Source organism: Dasypus novemcinctus, chromosome 11 (assembly GCF_030445035.2).
Source record: "Dasypus novemcinctus isolate mDasNov1 chromosome 11, mDasNov1.1.hap2, whole genome shotgun sequence".
NCBI lineage: Eukaryota > Metazoa > Chordata > Mammalia > Cingulata > Dasypodidae > Dasypus > Dasypus novemcinctus.
The window spans coordinates 120796512-120814000 of NC_080683.1; the positions used below are offsets into that span (position 1 = coordinate 120796512).

Sequence of the window (17489 nt, forward strand, 5' to 3'; positions counted from 1 at the left end):
CACCTTCCCATATTAACAATATCCTTCATTCATGTGGCACATTTGTTACAATGGATAAACACATATTAAAACATTACCACTAACTGTGGATTATAGTTTACATTATATAATATATAGTGCATATACATAATATATAATGTGTAGTGTACATTGTATAGTTTGCACTCTGTCCCACACAATTTTGTAAGTTAGAACAAAATATATAATGGCCTGTATCCGTCATTGCAATGTAGTGCAGGACAATTCCATTGTTCCGAAGATTCCCAATATTACACCTATTTTTCCCTCTCCCTCCGCTCAGAACGTCCGGCGACAACTGCCTCCACATCAATGATAAAAGTTCTTCCATTGCTAGGATAACAATAAGTTCATAGTAGAATAATAGTAAGTCTACTCTAGTCCATCATTAATTCCTGAAATTGGAGGATTTGGGGATGGTGATGAAAAACGGAACGCTTCATGAATTTGCGTTTCATTGCTGCGTAGGGGCCATACTAGTCTTCTCTACATTATTCCAGTTTTTAGTATATGTGCTGCTGAAGTGAGCACAACACACTTTCTGAGTATATGTTAGCTCTTGTGTGCCTGTTTGGCTCCTCCAGGCAGCTCAGGTGTATTATCTCAGGCAACCTTCATAAAAACCAGGTACATTGGAATGTTATCGTCATCCAATATCACAAACTAAGCATAAAGCACAAAGAGGTTGTTCAGTAATTTGCACAGGGTTATGGAGCTGGGAATTTGTGGAGTCAGAAATCAAAACCAAGCAGCATGAACACACACTCTCCACCTCATGCTGCATTACAAAACCCACACTTCTGGAAAAGTGAATAGGTGAATTAGGAAGTTTTATAATTAAAGTTAAAGAGGCTTGAAAGATTTTTTTTTTTTTTTGTATCCAGGCAGGCAGAAACTGGAAGCCAATTGGTGTTAACACTGTTTCCTTTGGGGCACAAATAATGCCTTGACAAAATCTTCTCGACCCAGTGCTCCACCATCACTTGTCACCTTAGCACACAAGAGGGAAACTGTCCTCCAAGCTTGCTGTGTGGGGCGATGTATCCTAAATGGCTAGACAGTATTTCAAGACTAGACAAGGAATGCTTTCATTTTTGGAGCTCAGGCTGAGTAAAGATATATATATATATATGATCTCATGTTGTAGTGCAATTTTGGTGCTTCGGTATTTCCCCAAAAGTGACATTATTTTTTCTCTTTGCTGTGCTTTCCTTTTTTTACCCAGGAGGATGAAAGAAAGCTTAAAACTGGCATTTCTCAGTAGAGGACCATCAAGTTTGAATACTTAAAATGGCATCCATGCAGTGGAAAAGCGATACACTGCTTGCTCCGAGTCTTTGAAATTCTGTTGGGATTTGAGGCATCTACATTACATAGTACCCTATCATATGTCATTTTCACAGCTCAGAGACTAGAAAGAATGTTCCTTGCCTCTCAGTTATCATCAATCCAATATTCTTTTTGCGTGAAGGCTTAAACCAAAATCTTGAGGGAAAGATACTCTGCCAGGATGCTTTTGCTTCTCTCAGAACGTTAAACAGAAAACATGAATTCTGAGCTTGAATTGGAGGCATTAACAAGCAAAGGAATCGTTTTAGAAAAAGTGTTTCTTTTTAACAAGGAGTAGTATATTTAAACAATCATGTGCAAAATTAGATGCTGTTCTTCAGACTTAGCTTCAAGTATTTCCATGCAGTATTATAGATGAGAGCTGGAATAGTGTTTTTTCCTAAATGTTTAATTCAGTAATTCTATCTCTGTTGCGTTAGCTTTTTATGTTGTTCTGACGAATGGGTTCTACATTCCAATATTACTTAATAGAAAAAACTAATTTAGAAAAAGTGCCTGCTAAGTGCAAAACATGTCACATGTCACATATACACTTAGAACAATCTAATATCCTTTGAAAATATATAATGGATAACTAGTTTAAATCACTTCTGTGCATCTGTAAGCTCAGATTATAAACAACATCACTGAAGACACTGGGTTTTCTTTCAGGGGACAGGAACTATGCATAGAAGCTGACTCTCTACTTCCTTCTCAGGGCTGCTATCAAAATTTGAAAAATAATGGCCACTCTGGGTCTCTGGAAGTGTCTTAATGAGATTTGGGCATTTGTTTCAGATTAAAATATGTAGTCCATCTCCACCCAAGGAGCAAAGAAGCATGCTTTCTTTTAGCAACAAGCATGCCTGGAGTGGCCTCACAGTCAGAATGATTAGGCTCTGCTGGGTGTTGCTGCTCCTTCCCTCTTTGATGAGTGCCTCATCTGTTAAAGGTAAAGTTAACCCAGGGTGCTTGAGTCTGGCAAGTGGAAACACTCATGTAATTGTTGGGATTGATGTAACTTTCGGCCTTGAGTAACTAATAATAGGCTGCACTGGTTTCTTTCAGAACCTACGGATAGAAAAATATGGAGGACATGTACACTTCTTTCCAGTTATGGTCATATTTGAAAGTTTAGAATCTCCAAAACTTGAGTAGAGTATATCAATTCTTCATTGGGATTCTTTTTTTTTCCTAACTGGCTGATTAACTAATATTCTAATGAGACAGCACAAACTGGATTCAGATGACTGTTTATCATAGAAAAAAGGAAGGAACAAAGGAAGGGAGAAAGAGAGGAAGGGAGGAAGGAAGGAAACTCCAGATGGATATTTTTTCCAGACATAGAATATATATTTTTTAACACTTTGCACATATCCCCTTGGTAGTTTCCTATCTGGAAAGAAATGCACTTCTCTTCTCTCTCTTGTTATAAGTAAACCTTCCTCCTATTCAGTAATTGAAGTGGCTCCTCAGTTTTTTGGCCCCTTTTGCTTTTGTTTTGTTTTGGGTTTTATAAGTAAGAAGCCCTTTGACTAACTTATTCATGTTTGAAGATCCAAATAATTTTCACTGGGATTTCAATATCTGTGTTTCTTTAAAAAGTAAAATTAATTCAGTTTTCACTTTACCAGCCTATATCAATTTATTTTGCATTTGGTGTTGTGCTTTCCGTATATTATTTAGAACAATAGGATCAAGGTTAGGCTATCTTTAAATACATAGCAGATGAAATGCCATGTTAGTAATATGGGATGAGTTTAATTTGCTGTCACAAAGAGTGTGAAGTTCCAGGACACCTAAAACAATGACGTTTGCATAGCTAATAGAGTCAAAGGATATGAGGCTCCTCTGTAAAATCTCACTGCATGAAATCATAGCTACGAAAGATTTAGGTTGTTTTGGAATTGCTGATATTTATGGATACTTGGGCTAGAATTCTATTTAAAAATGTACCTATTTCAACACATTTTCAGCTTGATCTTTAATTCATCAGTTGAATATGAATTCCAAGAAGAAAAAATCTATTAATCTTTCATAGAAATGAAGAGAAAGGTAACATATTGTTCTTGCAGACAGTGCAGTGGAAGAAGTAGAAAAAGGAGCATGATGGGTGACATGAAAGCACTATTAACAGAGTAGGAAAAAATGCTTCTTTAGAAATGAACTGATGGAAGGGTTAAAAAAGGAATTATTGGGGTTCAGAGACCTCTTTCACTTTCAAAAATCAAAGACAAGAAAATGTCTAGATTGAAAATTTCACTCTTGCATGATCTGCTTGAATTCCTATAGAGGCTTTGACATGGTAGATTGTACTTCCCACTTTGCCCATTGCACCCTGGCTAACTCCAGTCCTAGGCCTGAAGCTGAAAACTTCTGTAATGGTTAGGCTAATGTGTCAACTTGGCTAGGTAATGGTGTCCAGTTGTTTGGTCAAGTAAGCACAGGGCTATTTGTAATACAAGGATATTTTATGGGCTTTAATCATTAGTAAGTTGATTGTATAGATGGCTGATTACATCTACAATCAGCTGAGGATATTGCCATCAACAATGAGTGACCTCTCATCCCATCAGTTGAAGTTCTTAAAAGGAGAAGTGATTTCAGCATTCAGGGAAAGAAATCCCAGCTCTAATTCAGACAGCCAACATCTGAAGGGAGTGGAGTGGTTCTTGAGAAACAAAATCATAACAATGGGATTTCTGAATTGGTTTGTAATTTTTGCAACTGGCTTTCTGCTCTGGTTAGATTCAAGGGTACTAATGACTGTTTACAAAACACAAGACGCCACTAACAGTCCATGGCTTGATTTGGCAATAGAGCTATGCAAAATACCACCACTGGATATGAGTACTTCCATGCTTTTAAGAGGCAAGGATCTGGGTGAGAGTGTTTTGTGATTTCAACATTCAGGGAGAGAATTCCCATCTCTACTTAAGACAGTCCTGGGAAACTCATCAGGGACCTTCATCAGAGCCCCTGGTTTGCAGCTTGCCCTGTGGAATTTGGCTTTGTGCATTCCCACAGTCACATGGGACTGTATATTTTATAAAATCTCTTACTGTTTACAGATATCTTCTGTCACTTCTGTTTCTCTGGAGAACCCTGAAAAATATAGCTTGGTACCAGGAGTGGTGCTTGAGAAACAGAATCTTAAAAATGAGATTTCTGAATAGGTTCTGAGATTTTTATAATTACTCTCTTTTCTGATTAGATTCAAAGGTAGCAGTGATTCTGTTTACAATAATCAAGAGGCCACTGACAGTCCATGGCATGGGTTGGTGATAAAGATATGCAAATTATCACCACCGGGTATGACTACTTCCATTCTTATAAGAAACTAGACTTTGGGTGATAGTGTTTTTAACACCTTAGCAGAGTTTTGTGGAGTTAAAGGTACAATGATGTTAGTTGGCTGTTCCTTAATACACTGGATACAGTTACAAAAGAAAGGGATGAGCTGAAGATTTCTATGTATGTGCTGAAAGAAAACCTTGTTTTGTGCAGCTGCAGACATGAGACCTCTGAAAACCAGACACAGAGTCTCATTGTACAAGAAGCAGAGTTACAACAGAAATTAAAATGTCAACCTTACAGGGTATATACTGTCAAAGTAAGAGCATTGATTAGAAAGGAGTGGAATCTTGAGGATTGGGATGGAGACATATGGGTTGCTGATGATGAGTAGGGACATTGAAACCCTAAATTCTGCTAAGACTTTGCCAGATAAAACTGTAATGGTCTGCCTGAGGAGAATACCCAATGTCAATCTTGCACCACACAGCCTCTAGCATACCCCAAAGATTCTTGACCTCCTCACCACCCTGAGAATAAACCACCTAGTGTCAAGCCTGCATCATCCAACCTCCAGCCTGCCCCAAGGAGTCTTGACCTCCTTCCTGCCCTGAGAAAGATACAAGCCAAACTCAAGCTTACAGTACCCAAACTCCTCCCTGCCTTGAGGAAATCATCACCCAACCTCTACCTTGCCCTGAAGAGTCTGCCCCCTCACCCTCAGATGAAGAGATTAATCCTGTATAACCAGATGAAACTGTGAGGGAATGTTCTGAGGTAACTGGCTTGAAATACACTTCTAATGCTTCTCCATGCCCATTTCCACCACCCCTTTTTCTTCCAGACCTATAATTAGACTAAAGCTATAGCAAACCTCCTCCAAAGTTGAAGTACAAAATGTGATCCATGTGGAAGTATACTATACTCTAAAAAATGGTATGAGTTTTCCAATTTATATATACAGAAATCAGGGGAATATGTGTAAGAATGGATATTAAGGGTATGGGATAATGAAGGAAGGAGTATGAAGTTGTATCAGGCTGAATGTATTGATATGGGCCCACTAAGGAGAGATTCTGGGCTCAATGGTCTAGCTCAAGGAGTTAGAAAGGGCTCTAATAGTTTGTTGGGGTGACTGACTGAAACATGGACCAAAAGATGACCTACAATGTCTAAGGTCAGTATCTCTCTAAGTGTATAAATCCCATCTAGTTTACTCTAGATGAAGGGATTCAAACACTTAGAGAGAAAGAAAAGCTATAGTGGATTAACCATTTAAGACCTGCCCACCAACCCCAGGAATGTCCAGGGGACACACATTTCACCAGGACTGTGAGGAATAAATTTGTGAGAATAACTCCATCTTCCCTGAAGAGCTCTGTGGTTGTTCTTCTCTGTAGGTGAGGTATTACTGTGGAAACTGCTGCCATGGAACTAGAATCCTTAAACAATGTTGGGTGATCAGCTCCCGGGCTGGCAGAAGCCAAGTGACAGCACTTAATCGCCAAAGAAAAGGTGGGTGTAGCTACCACAATGAACAGCAGACTTAAAGCAGCAATTAGAATAGTCTGAGTTGCAGAGATCTATGGTGTTGGCTAATAGATCATGGGGTACTTAGAAGTAAAATAGATGGGCAGTCTACTAAATTCCTATTTGAACTTTATAAGCGGAAGAGTTCTATCTAGGTCAAGAGAATAAAACTCTAACTTGAATTACAGAAACAGAGTCACAGCCCTTTAATCAATTCTCAAACTTGAGACAGTTTATAGACCCAGAGCCCCTTGAATGAGGGGAAGGCTGAGTCCCCTTGGGGAAGGTTCCTGTTGCACTGACAAAAAGAGTATGCTGTTAATATTCCTCCCAGCTCTCCTCAAAGAGACCTACAGCCTTTTACGAGGGAACCTTGCATTGGGGAAAAGGCAATGACCAGACATTTTGGGGATTATTAGACACTGGTTCAGAAGTGACAATAATTCCAGGAGACCCAAAACATCAGTTTGGTCCACTGGCCAGCATAGGGGATTATGGAGGTCAGGTGATCAATGGAGTTTTAGCTCAGGTGCATCTCACAATGGGCCCAGGTTACCAGAGCCATTCTGTGTTTAATTTCCCAGTTCCAGAATGCATAATTGGAATAGACATACTCAGCAACTGGCAGAATCCCCACATTGGATGCCTGACTTGTGGAGTGAGGGATATTTTAGTAGGAAAGGCCAAGTAGAAGTCACTATATTTGGCATTACCTAACAAAAAAGTAAATCAAAAGCAATTTCTAAAAGAAAAGCACTTCCTAGAGGGAGTGCAGAGATCAGTGCAACCATCCAGGATTTGAAGAATGAAGGGGTGTTATTCCTACCAAACTCCATTCAACTTCCCTTTTTGGCCTGTGCAGAAAGCAGATGGATCTTGAAAGATAACAGTGGATTATCATAAATCTAACCAAGTGGTGACTCCAATCACAGCTGATGTCCCAGATGTGGTAATATTGCTTGAGCAAATCAACACATCCCCTGGTACCTGGTATGCAGCTATTGATCTGTCAAATGTATTTTTCTCAATCTCCATTACTAAGCACCACCAGAAACAGTTTGCTTTCAGCTGGCGAGGACAACACTGTATTTTCACTATCCTGTCTTATGCATATATCAACTCTCCAGCCCTATATCATAATATTATCCACAGGGAACTTGATTGTCTCTCCCCCCCACAAGACATCACACTGGCCTATAATATTCATGATACCATGCTTTTTGGACCTAGTGAGCAAGAAGTAACAATTGTTCTAGATGTCTTGGTAAGGCATTTGTGTGAGAGAGGATGGGAGATAAATCCAACAAAAATACAGGGTCCTTCCACCTCAGTGAAATTTCTAGGTATCCAATGGTGTAGGGCATGCTGACTTATTCCTTCTAAAGTGAAGGATAAGCTGTTCCATCTGTCCCTTCCTATGACCAAAAAAGAGGCACAACACTTAGTTGCCCTTTTTGGATTTTGGAGACCACATATTCCTCATTTGATGGTGCTACTCTGGTTTTGAGTGGGAATTGGAAAAAGAGAAGGCTTTGTGACAGGTCCAGTCTGCTGAGCAGGCTTCACTGCCATTTACACCATATGTTACAGCAGATCTAATGGTGCTGGAAGTGTCAGCAGCAAATAGAGATGCCATCTGGCAGGTCCTATAGGAGAATCACAAGGCAGACTCTCAGGATCTTAAGACAGTCCTGGGAGGAAAACACTGCAATCCTCTGCAGGTATCTATTCCCCTATGGAGAAACAGCTTTGTCCTGCTACTGGGCCTTAGTAGAGACTGAACACTTAACCATGGACCACCAAGTTACCCTGAGACCTGAGTTGCCTTTCCTGAGCTGGGTATTGTCTGACCCACCAAATCATAAAGTTGGGCATGTACAGCAGCACTCCATAATAAAGTGGAAGTGGTATTTACACAATAGGGCTTGAGTGGGTCCTGAAGGCACAAGTAAGTTACATGAGGAAGAGGCACAAATGTCCATAGTCATTACTCCTGCCACATTACCTTCTCTTTCCAAGCTCACGGTTCTGGACTCTTGGGGAATTCCTTACAACCAGTTCACTGAGGAAGAGAAAAGTTGGGCCTGGCTTACAGTTGGTTTTGCACAATATATAGGTACCCACCTGAAAGTGGAGAACCATAGCAATGCAGTCCCTTTCTGGAATGTCCCTGAAGGACAGCAGTGAGGGGAACTCCTCCCAGTGGGCAGAACTTAGAACAGTACACTAGGTTGTTCATTTTGCTTGGAAGGAGTAATGACCAGAGGTACATTTGTACACTGATTCATGGGCTGTTGCCAATGGCTTGACTGGATGGTCAGGGACTTGGAAGGAGCATGATTGGAAAATTGTTGACAAAGAAGTCTGGGGAAGAGGTATATGGATAGAAATTTTTGAGTGGGCAAAACATGAAAATATTTGTGCCCCATGTGAATACTCACCAGAGACTGACTTCAGCAGAGGAATATTTTCATAATCAAGTGGATAAGATGACCCATTCTGTGTATAGCCATCAGCCTCCTTCCTGAGTCACTACTGTTACTATCCAATGTGTTTATGAACCAAGTAACTATGGTGGTAGGTATGGAGGTTATGCACATATTGACTTAGCAACATGGATTTCTCCTCACCAATGCCATCTTGACCATAACTGAATGCCCAAAAGAGACCAGAGACCCACACTCAGCTGCTGGCATGGCACCATTCCCCAAGGTGATCAGTCTGCTACCTTGTGGCAGGTTGATTACATTGGATCACTTCCATCATGGAAGGGGCAGTGATTTGTTCTAACTAAAGTAGACACTTTCTCCCTGAATGCAATGCTTCCCTTCCCTGAACGCAATGCTTCTTCCAAAACTACCATCCATGGACTTACCAAATGTCTTATCCACCACCATGGCATGCCACACAGCATTGCTTCTGAGCAAGGAACCCACTTTACAGCAAATGATGTGAAATGGGCACATGCTTGTGGAATTAACTGATTTTACCATGTACCCCATCATCCTGAAGCAGCTGGGTTGAGAGAACAGTAGAATGATCTTTTGAAGACTCAATCGCAGTGCCAACTAGGTGACAATATCTTACAGGACTGGAACAGTGTTCTCCAGGAGGCTATGTATGCTCTTAATCAGTGTCCACTCCATGTTGCTTTTCTCTAATAGCCAGGATTCACAGTTTCAGGAATCAAGGGCTGGGAATGGGAGTGGTACCACTCACTATTAACCCTAGTGATCCACTAGGAAAAAATTTTCTTTCTGTCTCTGCAACCTTAAGCTTTCCTGGTCTAGAGCTCTTAGTTCCAAAAGAGAAATGCTTTCAGCAGAAAAGACCACAATTTCATTGAACTGGAAGTTAAGACTGCCACCTGCCTCTTTGGACTCCTCATGTCTCTGAATCAACAGGCAAAGAAGGGAATTTCTGTACTGGCTATGGTGATTGATCCTGACTATCAAGGAGAAATACAATTCCACTTACATAAAAGAAAGAAAGAAGAGTTTGCCTGGAATATGGAAGATCCCCTAGGGTGTGTCTCAGTACTACCATGCCCTATAATTTAAGTCAGTGGAAAATTTTAACAACCTAATCCAGACAGGGCCAACAATAGACCAGAATCTTCAGGAAGGACAGTTTGGGTCACCATGCCAACCAAAGACTCACAGCCAGCTGAGATGCTTGCTGAGGGTAAAGGAAACATGGAATGGGTTGTGGAAGAAGGTAGTGATAAATACAAACTCCAACCACATGACCAGATACTGAAATGAAGAATTTAATGGTCATGAATATTTTTTTCCTTGTTATGAGTCCATGTGTATATGTACATAAAATGAATGTTTTCTTTCCTACCCTTTCCACTTACCATATGATATAAGTTATATTAGTTTCATGTCATAGTATTTAAGGATGTGAAGTTTAAGAGTGAATATTACCCAAGGATTTGCATCCTATTCTGGAGGGATTTAGTGCTCTTCAGGTTGTAAGCAGGACAGTTGAGTATTGTTAGGTGTAGACGGTGAAGTGCCAACTCAGCCAGGTTATGGTGCCCAGTTATTTGGCCAAGCAAGCACAGTGCTAATTGTCTTACCAAATATCGTATCCACCACCATGTCATTCCACACAGAATTGCTTCTGAGCAACGAACCCACTTCACAGCAAATGATATATGCAAATAAGACATACTCATGGAATTAACTGGTCTTACCATGTTCTCCGTCATCCTGAAGCAGCTGGGTTGAGAGAACAGTGGAATGGCCTTTTACATGTTAACACAGACATTTTATGGACTTTAATAATAAGTGAGACAATTGCATAGATGGCTGTTTATGTCTGCAGTCAGCTGAGGAGATTGCCCTCAACAATGAGTGATGTTTCATCTAATCAGTTGACAGCCTTAAAAGGAAAAGTGATTTCAGCATTTAGAGAGAGAATCCCCATCTATACTATGGATAGCTAGGTTTGTGGGAAATTCCACAAGGACCGCCATATAAGTCCCTGGCTTGCAGCCTGTCTTACAGAATTTGGAGTTGTGCATCCCAACAGTCACGTGAGACAATTTTATAAAATCTCATACCATTTACAGATGTCTCCTGCCAGTTTTGTTTCCCTAGAAAATCCTGATGAATGCAGCTTCCTAGCTGAAATTCAAGTTCATTGCATTATGTGATATGGAAATTCAGCTGTCCGATATCATACCTGCTTCATTTGATTGCTGTTCTGGAGCTTCCTTTACTGCGATGAGCATCTAAGGGGGACTCAGAAATGATACTTTTATCTTTCTCATTCCTTCTCTTCATTCCTGTAATTGTGTATTTTCCTGTATCATAACTTACTGTTTGTGGATCTTAGCTAATTTGGTGGATTATTTTCCATGAGCAGGGAAACTACCTTCAGTAATTTTCCATTCTCTCCCTGAGCACAGTGCTGAAAGGATGCTTAGTAGGTACTGAATGCTTTATTCTGATTGAATAAATGCCTTCAAGCATTTCTGAAGAAGTTCTCAAGTTATAGTAGATTCCAAGGTCATCAGGAGAATTTTATAAGGAAAGCTGAGTGAAAAATGAGTCAGGCAAGTAAACAATTGGTCAAGAATTCCAAGGAAAGTAAAGAGGAGCAATGAAGACACAGGTCTTGGAAAGACTAAGCTATAGACCTTAGCCTGATGAGATTTTCTGCGTTCTTCATTCTGATGCACCTACCAACAGATTTCCTGATAACACAGCAATGTGACTGGCAGCTGAGTGGCTGGGTTTTATGTGTTAATACAGACCACCAGAATGAAATCCTCACCAAGGGCAGGGTGCAGAGGACATAACTTCCCCAGGTCCATCTCTCCCCCTTAGGCTTCAAACAGACCAGTCACGTTGCCCTGGTGTTTGCCCAAAAACCTGAATATTTTTAGGGCTTTCAGAAGATAACTGGACAATCTCTGGATCATGACTAGCTGTGGGGAAGACAGAGCCTGTAAGGCTCTATTGTGAAAGGTTTCCTGGGAAGGTGAAGTGATGATGAAGCACTGCTTTCTTACCATTTAATGATCCTCAGCCTAGACCAAATACTAAAGAGGGTCCAGAGAAAATCATCCTCAAAGCAGAGTTCATATTTTAAATGAAAGAAAGAACTTGAATGAAATAGATAAATCCTCCTCTTTCCAGCATGTGGTTAATATTAGGATTTTGGCTTTGTGCAGGCCCTTATTTCCTTCATTTACACAGCTGGGCTCTTTGTTTTGGTGATGTAGGTAGGCTGCTTGAAACACCAAGAAATCTAGGTCTTTAAGAAGCATTAAATTGGATCAGTTTAGAAAATTGTTAAATCCTAAAGTGATGATTTCATGATTCCAGTGGAGCAGTTGAAGTTCTTTTATACATTTTTACTCTTCAGCATAAAATTAACCAGGTACATCAAATGAAGGTTAGTGTGTGGATTTTTCCATGTTTAGTTTTGTTCATCTCCTAGGATGATAATGTATGCATATGTCAAAAAAAACCTAAACAAAACAAAATCTCTTTTACAAATCATGCTCAGCTCTGATATCTGTGACTGTGCAGTGAGCAATTCTATCTTTAGAAGTACAATCTTTTATTCATCACGTGTATCTTGTGATATGCCCTTTATGCGATTTTCTGAAAGTTGATAGTTTGCCTATATCAAGAAAAATCTGTCTAGCCCACTGATCAAAAATATCAAAAATCTTTCCCAAACTGAGAGTGAGAAGACAGAACTGTTTGTCCACAGCATGCCTTCCCCAGGTAATTTGGACCCTTCTTTATTTTTAATACTCTCTTAGCAAGCCTCTTTAGCTCATGCCTAGTGTGTCAAATGCATTTTAAAAAGAGCTTGTCCTCTGCTGGCTGTGGAGAACAGTTGAGGATTAGGATAGTACTGAAAGAGTTAATTCCTTCTGTTTGCACACCAGAATAAAGTTAATAAGCTGCCAATAACACGGGTTATAGTTGCCAAAGCTAAAGTTATAAGTAATCCTAAAGGGAAAGAGGAAAATTGTTCTTGACAAGCTGAAATTACTTTGTAAAACCTCTTATGTGTTGAGAAGCCCTGGGTTGGTCAGGGCACGGAGCTTATTTCCATGTTTAACTCAGTCTGTTTATACAGAAAATATCTTGCCCAATATCCGTTTTTCTAAAGTGTGCCTTTTAACCCCCCTTTTGGTTTCTTTTTATGGTTGTCATGGAGACAAAGAAGCTATTCACTGGCCTGATCAATGTATGATTACATCAACATAACATTTTCAGTCAAGTTCCCAGGAGCCTTCCTCCTGAATCTGTCATTTTGATCCAGATAACTAAATCAGGGCGAGCACAGCGATGATAACGGATGACTCGCCTCATTAGCTGGCTCCCGCTGCTTTGCGCTGCCAGGAAGCTCTAGACTGGCGCCGAGGATCTTGGGAGAGATGCTGGTTTTCCAAATTATTTTGGTGCGTTTTCCTTGCAATTCTCTTCATACATCTTGACAGTAATTTTATGGGATGACACATGTACCAAATCCATATGCCCCAATCTTCTTTCTATAAATCCGTGCTGCGTCATTGGTTTTATGAAGACCCAGATGACAAAAGGCTTAGACTTGGGGACTGTTCAGAAATGTCCTTCAAATTTGTCTTCTTCAAATGCTACATGTCTGTTAGCATTTTAATTAATAGTATCAGTAATACAGGATGACCTGTTTTCTAATGCAAAACAAGAGTCTGTGGCGAATTCTTTCCCAGCTCCCCAAATAGTATTTCAACCAGACATTAGAACTCGTTGAGATTTAATACCTAAGAATAATATCTTTAAAAAAAAAACTAAATATTTGTAAAAAAGTCTTGATGTACAAGGGAGATCAATTAAGCCCAAAACAGAGGTTGTCATTTAGCCATCAGAATCTAAATCTGAGAAATCCATTTTAGAAGCCTCATGAAATTAGCTACAGTTATGCGTGTGGCTGAAAGCTGCTGGTAGGAAAATGAATGGACCACATCCTCAGAAGCAAAAGGAGGGGCAATTCAAACACAAGCAGTGTCCCTGGGAGAAAGAATATGAACAAATAAGAAGGGCTGTTCATTCAAACATTATTTTAGCAATATTATGACCTTTCCATATGGATCTAACTAAAACCAGAAACCTAAGCTTTAAAACTAGCAAAATTTAGGATTCAGAGTATTTGGTGGCATGTTTCTCTTGACCTCTGTAGACTGCAGATTGGAATTCTCTACATCAAATATCCTAAACAATTTCTGGTTTTAATTTTAAGCCTCGTCTCCCCCTTCCTGCTCTATCTGACAAATTTAGGCAGTTGTCAGACAGATTCAGGCATATTCCATGGATCTGCAATCTCATATCAATGGATGAAAATCTGTATTGGGATTATATGGATATACCTGTTTAAAGATTTTGGTCTAAGCTATATTTTGGCATCCATCTAAATAGAAAGAAAAGAAGATATTTGAATCCCAAATAATTTTGTCCTTGATATTCTATAAAAGTCCATTTGATTCAATCATGTCATTAGATTGCAACTCAGCATTGATTCACAACGCCCTTGGTGGGTTAATAAAACAGACTTCATTCCCCTGATAGTCTTCAGCTGACCTTCTGAAAAGAGTAGAGCAGCCAAGCCCAGAAAGAAAAGGGCCCTGGGGAGAAAGATGAGCCTTATTCCAGCCTACAGCTGAGATCAGAAGAAGCTGGGACCACGGAACCTTAAGATAAAGAAGGAAGGTTGAAACCATGCAGACATTGCCCACCGTCTTGCTTCAACACATGGCAAATGACTTTGGGTAAGAAAGTACCCTGAGATGGACCCTTTAGGGCCTTGTGACTGTAAGCTTCTACCCCAAATAAATACCCTTCATAGAAAAAAAAAGTCCATTTGGTAGTGGTAGTTCTACCACCTAAGAAAATTGTTTGAAAGTATTTTACTTTTACTTATTTAGGATTATCTCCACCAGCTCTCAGTACACCCAGTGCCTTAGGTGTCCAGATTAGATTTGTTCCTTGTATAGCTGGGAGCCATGGAGAATGACAGCTTCCTACCAAACTGAGAAGGAAAATTCAGACCAAAGAAAGATTCCTGCAAGTCCAGCTTGGCGAGCAAGTAAGCATTTATTAGGGGTCATACATGGGGAAGCTCTTCCACAGTGGTAGGTCTGAGCCTGGTCCTAGCCTAGTATCCTCATCCTGATGGCAGGAGGAGAGCATGGCACTTCTGAGGCTTGATGTCCACATTTGCCACAAGGCAAGTGATACCATAAGCACAGTTATTTCCAATAGACAGGCCCGCCCAATCCAGTGCTACAGAGGAGAAACAAGTGTTTCAGTGAGAAGGTGATTTATTGTAAGTGCACAACCAAGGAACTGGGGGAATCTCCCCCCAAAATGGTTCAAAGTGAGGAGGGGGGGCTAGGGTTTTTATAGGGGATATAAGGTTGAGGATCAAAAGACAACTATGTGATGCTCTCCTGCCAGGTGGATGACAGCAGGTCTCCTGAGGGGGATGCGGGCAAATTTCTTAACCCTGTATACTAAACTCCCGTTTGATGTCCCAGTTCACAGACGTTTATCCCAGGGAAATCACAGATTTCCTGGGCCATAAGAAGCACCTGGCACCATTCTGTGGTTTTGCCAAGATGTTATTTTATTCCTGACATTCCTGGAAGTAGAACTGGGAAGGTCCGACTGTTGTTCTTCTAGGAACCAAGAACAAAGAGTAAATCAGTAAGATTAGGTTAATAGAAAAACAGTTTGACTAGATTTGAGAAAAGGTTTTTGAATCTTTCAGAGCTGCTTAAGAAAAGGATTTTTTTTAAAAAGCACGTTTTCCAGTTATCAAGCCCAGCCCCCACCTTGTGATTACACTCTTCTTGTTTTTAAGAAGAAATATTTTGCAAGCATTCTTTATTTGAAGGAAATAGCAAGAGTCTCTTCTTCTGTAGTTACTTCCTGCTAAGCATAGGTGAAGAAATTTTCCTATTATTTTAGAGGATGCTCTAGACATAATAAGCCCACAAAGACAATACAGGCAGCATATAACAAGCAAAATAAAGGTGATACTTAAAGAGCCACTCTCCATCTTGTAGGCAAGTTCATCAGCTACTCAGAAAATGAATCAAATTTTCTGAGATTTTCAACATGTTCAATATTACCTTGCATATGATCTAGTATAGAAGAGATGTTCTTATATTCATCAGGGATCTATATACAGTACTCGGTACTGATTAATGTACATGCTCCTCCCTGAGCTGCAGATAATTTAATGCCATTCTATTTTGCAGGACAACTTTTCTTATTGGGGTCACCTCCTTATTTAGCCAGCCAAGCTGTTGATTGGTTTCTAGCATGAATTGGGCAGGGACATTTGCTAGGGCAGAAACCTGCATGAGAGAGTCTAATGCAGCACATTCTGAAAGAAAAGTAGTCAAAGGCCATTCCCATCATTGTACGGCTCGTTTGAATCTGGTTGAACATATGGCCCTCCTGTGGAGGCCCAAACAGTCCTCCAAACCTTTAATATCACTGGAGTCTCAGATAAATTTTTAAACACCTGTCTAGGTAAAAAGGGGTACCCAATGGTGCATCTTCCCACCCAATTATAGAGTAAGTATTTCCAGAAGTTAGATCTGCAGAGCCAACCAGCTCTGGCAGGAGGCAAATCATGCTGCTAATTCCATTACATCATCTTCTTCTAGTCCTTCTTCTAGTAGTACCACACTGGCCATTCATGTTTCCATGGAGAAACTCTTCCATCACACCTACAATGGGGTATGTCTCCTACAGGGCTTGGCTGACCGTAGGTCTTCCATTGTTCTATGCAAGTCAGGGCATTTCCATGTAAGGTCCTGCCTTCCGTGTTAGCCACGCTTCCCCAACCCATGGAAAAGCATATGTAGAAGGAGCCTGAAAGTAATAACCTTCCAGCCTAGAGACTTTATGTTGTTCTTTAGCAGCAGTATAATTAAATTTATTATAATTCAAATCAGGTTAAGGGGGCTCCAACGATCAGGTACAAGGGGTATCATAAAATAAGCTTGAACTATCCAATCAGACCAATTCCGTGGGGTTAAGGAAAGAATGGCCCAGAGTAAACCAGTGCTTCCTGCGGTGGCACTACCATCCCACTACTGACCCAGAATTATTTTTCTGATGGACCTTAGTTATCACTGTAGTCCATTTTAACAATATTTTACCTTGTGCCAAGCATGACAGGGAGAGAAAAAAGAAATGCACATGCTAATTATCATAATGGTTTAGGTAATTTATGGAAAAGCAGTTTTAAGTCAGTAGTGGGGGTATAGGAGTGGGAGGTGTTGTCCCAATTTGATATAATTGATGAATTCCAACAAAAAATATTGGATTGTTTGTAAATTAGTCTTGTGCTCTGGGCATATTAGAATGTACTGGATTCAGAGGTTTTAGTTTTACTTGACTAAATAATGATTAGGGCTTCGGTTGGGCCTTGTCAGTAGGAGGTTGTGTCCCCAAGGGGGTGGGGACTCACAGAATAAGCGCACTGCAGAGAAGGGAGGTTGGAGTTTTGATATTGGAGCCCCAGGAAGTCAGCACACAGAGGAGCTTGGTCGTGAGGAAAGGGAGAAGAACCCGGGAAGAGAAACATTTGCCTAGTAGTCTACAGCTGGCCTTGTGGAGCAAGGCAAAACCCAGAGAGTCTCATAGCTTACAGATGACTTTGTGGAGAAAACAGTGGGGCTGAGCCCAGAGGAAAATGAACCCTGGGAAGAGAGGAACCCAGGAAGCCTGACCCTGGCAGACATTGGCAGCCATCTTGCTCCAACATGTGGCAAAAGACCTTGGTGAGGGAAG

General features: G+C 40.4%; 1 non-coding gene across 1 annotated transcript; it reads right to left on the reverse strand.

The window, feature by feature from the left end:
* Window positions 1-441: 441 nt before the first annotated feature.
* LOC111764267 (U6 spliceosomal RNA) lies at window positions 442-549 on the reverse strand. The gene has a single exon (XR_002796919.1). It is a non-coding gene; the product is annotated as a U6 spliceosomal RNA (small nuclear RNA).
* Between the last annotated feature and the right edge of the window lie 16940 nt (window positions 550-17489).